General features: G+C 47.5%; 1 non-coding gene across 1 annotated transcript; it reads left to right on the plus strand.

The window, feature by feature from the left end:
• The first annotated feature begins 4392 nt into the window (after positions 1–4392).
• On the plus strand, positions 4393–4499 carry LOC112825369 (U6 spliceosomal RNA). Its single transcript, XR_003208668.1, has one exon. It is a non-coding gene; the product is annotated as a U6 spliceosomal RNA (small nuclear RNA).
• Positions 4500–4820: the final 321 nt, after the last annotated feature.

Raw genomic sequence — 4820 nt, forward strand, 5'->3', positions numbered from 1 at the left:
CCAGCTAGTAAGGGGTCAGGATTAGATTAGGATTGACCCCCCAGGCATTGGGTCCTGGGGCCATATTTTCAACTACTAATCTTTGCTGTCTCTCTCTCTCTTTTTTAAGATTTTATTAATTTATTTGACAGAGAAAGACGCAACGAGAGAGGGAACACAAGCAGAGGGAGTGGGAGAGGGAGAAGCAGGCTTCCTGCTGAGCAGGGAGCCCGATGATGCGGGGCTTGATCCCAGGATCCCGGGATCCCGGGATCATGACCTGAGCCAAAGGCAGACGCTTAACATCTGAGCCACCCAGGCACCCCCATTTGCTGCCTCTTGTTAATGCATTGGGTAGAGACAGTGGCCCAGAGGACAGAAGTTGGGGAGGTGGGCATCTCTGTGCTCAGCAGATAGACACTGCTCTATCTAGAAGCCTCACTCTGAGCTTCAGAGCCAGATTCCCTGTCAACAGTGGGTCTATTAATGGAAGCTTTTTCTGATCATTGAAAGTAAGTTATGCGGAGTGTAATACATATCCCCAGTATTTACTACCTCAGGAACATAGGAGACGTAATGAAGGAGGGAAGGTTGTAATTGTAGAAAAACATCAATTCTAGTAACAGAAATCAGTGGCAGCCAGAGACGTTCTCCCCAGGTTTCCGGCCCTGCTGGTGGCCCCTCCACCAGACTCCATGCAGGCAGGAACCCCCCAGAGGAGGAAAGGGGCCTGTTATAGGAGTCATCAACCTGTCACCACGGCTAGGGTGAATATGGCTTCCGAGTTGGGGGGAGGGGGTGGAGGCTTAGTCTTTAGCACCACCAGCTGCAGGAATGGGGGAAGGGGCAGTAGGGGAGGTTGGGAGGGGGAGGCTAGAGGTGGAGCAGACCTTTTCTACCTACTGCGGGGGAACAGACATTTATTGAGTTAGGAAGGCTCCGTGCTAGGCAGTGCTTGGCATCTAACATGAGCAAGGGGGTACTTACCCTCAGCAGCGTTAACAGTGTATAAGCGTGTGCATGGGGGTCTGTGCATGAGAGAGAGATGGGGTGACACAATTACATAGATGAAGGCACTGGGGGCTGAGATGAGAACCCAGGGATGCAGTGGGATGAACAGGGTGCTGGTATGGGGATCTGGTTGGGGCAAACAGCAAGGAGGCTGAGGTACTTGTCCTGGTCCTACAGGGTGTCCCTGACCCAGGCAGGCAGAGAGAGGGATTTTCTCCCCGTGGAGATGCAAGAGGAATGTTGGGAGCACAGTTCGGCTAAAGGTGAGGGGTAGGGAAGGCAAATAGTGTCCAGCACCCACTATGTTCGGGATGCTGCACTTTGCGGGGATTGCCTCATTTAACCCTCACAACACCGCTATGAGCTGGGCATTGTTGTTATTTCAATTTTGCAAATGAGGAAACTGAGGCATAGGATCAGTGACTTGTGCAAGGTAACACAGGTGGGTGGCAGAGGCTAGGATCTCTGGGACTCTCTCAGCTACCCTGGGCCCCGTCTATAGGTGAACTTGTGCAGGTTAAGGGGAGCCCAGGTCAGAGGCTTTTTTCGTGGTTCGCGTAAGAAAAAGCTGTGCTCTTCTTACATTTCCGTACTTCCTCCCCGCCACCATCCCACGCTGGGAAAGATACCCACTAGTGATGATAAATTGGGTGCTTTTTCCGGGGCGGCTTAGAGGGCACCGTCGTTCAGGGTCGGGGACTAGGGTGTGAAGGTCGGTCAAAGATAGTGAAGACACCGGTGGCCAGACGGACGGACGCTGCCGGGAAGCCAGGCGGGGCGGGGCGCGCGACGGTGAGAACCCGAAGCCCCAGAAACCCGGGCTCCGGAGCCGGCGGGGACCCCGCGGGAACCCCCGCGAGCCCGGCCGAGGCGTGGCGCGGCCTCCTCCGGCCCTGCCCGCGTCCCGGGAGCTCGCTCAGGGCTGCAGGCTGGCAGAGTCGCCTCCCGCCCGGCCGGCCTCCTCCGCCCCCTCGCCCAGGGCCGCGGCAGGGCAGGCGGCGTGGCGGCCAGACCCACACTGGGCCGCGATCCACCCTCTTCCGTCTCGGTTCCGGGAGAGGAACCCGGCTCCCGGCTCTGCGACTTAACCAGCTGCGGGACGGAGCAAAGTCGTGAACTTCTAATCTGTTAAGAAAGGGTAATAGTGACAACAGTAACAATACTATATCCGTTTGTTTACCCCACACGATGGGATCAAATGAGATCATTTATTCAATAAACGCATGTGATAGCCACCTCCTACACGACGGGCACTGCACTAGGCTCTTTTCATTCTCAAATATTTATCTTTATTCGTGTCTTTTTGGGGTAAATTTTATTGAAATATTATGTACAAAAATGCATAAAATGAACAAGATATCACAAAGTGAACACACCCGTGTTATTAGCAACAGATCAAGAAACAGAATATACCCAGCATCTCACTACCCCTCAAGGGGAGCCACTATCCTGACATTTAACACCAACAAATAGTTCTTTTCTTTTCTTTCTTTCTTTTTTTTTTTTTTTAAGATTTTATTTATTTGACAGAGAGAGACACAGCAAGAGAGGGAACACAAGCAGGGGGAGTGGGAGAGGGAGAGGTGGGCTTTCCCCGCAGAGTGGGGAGGCTGATGCGGGGCTCGATCCCAGGACCGTGGGATCCTGACCTGAGCCGAAGGCAGCCGCTTAACGACTGAGCCACCCAGGCGCCCCTAACAAATAGTTCTTTCCATTCAACAAATGATACTGGAAGGGCACTGTACACCACCAATGAAGTGCTAGTAATAAGAGGCTCCATTATCTAAGTTAGTTGCTATTGAGCCAGAATGGGATTTGTCTGAGTACTTGCTTTTCCTGGAATTTTTCAGGGGACTGAAGACTTGGGTTCTCACCCCCACCCTTTCACAGAACACCTAGGCACCTCCTGGGGTCCCTGGGGTTCCTTGGTAGAATGAAGACCTTTCGCTTTGAGGACCCTTCCTTCTGTGACTAATGAGGGTGGTTTAATATTATCCAGAAATGCTAGGACAGATTGGAAGCATGGTCCGTTGCAGTATTTATTATTACTAAAATCAATATTATTAATATATTTATAATAATAACAACACGTGTTTGAAAGTGAATGTCTCCAGTCTGAGGCTCCTCATAAATGTGGGGCCTGAGGCTCATCATAAAACCTCAAAGAGGTTCTATGACTTTAAATAACAACTGGAGTTTTCTTTAGAAATCAGAGAAGAGTGTTTCTGCCTGTGGCAGCAGAATCTTCCTACTGAACAGCCCCTCAAATACCACGGGGTGGGAGATTAGAATGGCCCACCTTCATTGTTACCGTGCACTGCCATGAGTTCCAACCTAAAAATTGTTAACAGTGGAAAGCATGGATCCTAAGGAGTTTTCCCCCTGCGTGTTCATTTCCTATTAGATGGGGTGATTGGTAAAGGTCCAGCCTATATTCCTAGGCTGCCTGGCCTGGGGATGGCATCAGGACAGTGCCCAGGAAAATATCCTCAAACATCAGAAATTTTTATCCAGTAGAACTGAGTCCTTCATGGACACCAGTTCTTTCCCAGAGGAGTTAGAAGTCCCCAGAACAGGAGCAGCATCAGGTATGGAGAAAATGATGGAGTAATAATTCCTTACACACAAGTGGGGATTTACAGTTGACAAAGCACTGACCATTTCTCCATCTGTTTGGTGGACTTACTATGAATACTTTCCTGGGTTTTGTTTTTGTGATGATGGAAAGGTATGGAATACAAAGACCCCTTGTTAATTTTGAAGGGGACTCTGGCTTTAGCTCTAGAGTCACACAGACTTAGATTTGAGTCCCCCTCTGCCACTTACTTGCTTTGTGACCTTGGGCAAGAATTGCAATTGCTTGGGCAATTTCTAAATTTAGTGTCTTCAACTCAAAAATGGATATAATAGCATTACCTAGATAGCCCATACATAGGCTGTTGTGAAGTTTAAGTTCTATGATGAAAATAAAGCACTTAGCCAGTGCTTAGAGCATTGTAGGTGAAATAATAGTTAGCTTTCAATATATTTTTTGAAGATTTTATTTATTTGACAGAAAGACTTCTATATTACCAATATTGTTCTGTAATAGAATTCTTATAGACATGGCAGAAATCATTCTGATCTGACAGGTGATAAAACAGAAAGTACTGAACTACTAACATGTGTTGTATCATGGATAAATCTAAAAAATTATGCTAAGTGAAAGAAGTTAGACAGAAGAGACCACCTGTTGTATGATTCCATGTATCTAAAATGTCCAGAAAAGCAAATGTATCATAACAGAAAGTAGATTAGTGTTTGCTGGAAGCTGGAGGTGGGAAGGGAGATTAACTGTAAAAGGGCATAAGGAATCCTATGGTAAATAGGAGGGATGAAAAGGATCTAAAACTGATTTATTCTGTGCTTGTTTCAGCAGCACAGACACTAAAATTGGAATGATACAGAGAAGGTTGGCATGGCTCCTGCTGAAGGATGACATGCTAATTCATAAAATGTTCCATATTTTTTAAAAAACTGATTTATTTTGATGATTGCACCACTGTGTCAAGTAACTAAAAATCATTGAATTGTATACTTGAAATAAGTGAGTTTTATGATATATAAAATATATGTGAATAAAGTTGTTTTAAAAACTCAGAAACTATCACAGAAGAAGAGGAAGAACAGACTCCAGGTTTTCAATGAGGTGTTGTATTTGTTTTTAAAGATTTTATTTATTTATTTGACAGAGAGAGACACAGGGAGAGAGGGAACACAAGCAGGGGGAGAGGGAGAGGGAGGAGCCCGCCGAGCAGGGACCCCGATGCGGGGCTCGATCCCAGGACCCT

This window comes from Callorhinus ursinus, unplaced genomic scaffold (genome assembly GCF_003265705.2).
Source record: "Callorhinus ursinus isolate GAN/ISIS: 27379988/994484 unplaced genomic scaffold, GSC_fseal_2.0 scaffold12, whole genome shotgun sequence".
Lineage (NCBI taxonomy): Eukaryota > Metazoa > Chordata > Mammalia > Carnivora > Otariidae > Callorhinus > Callorhinus ursinus.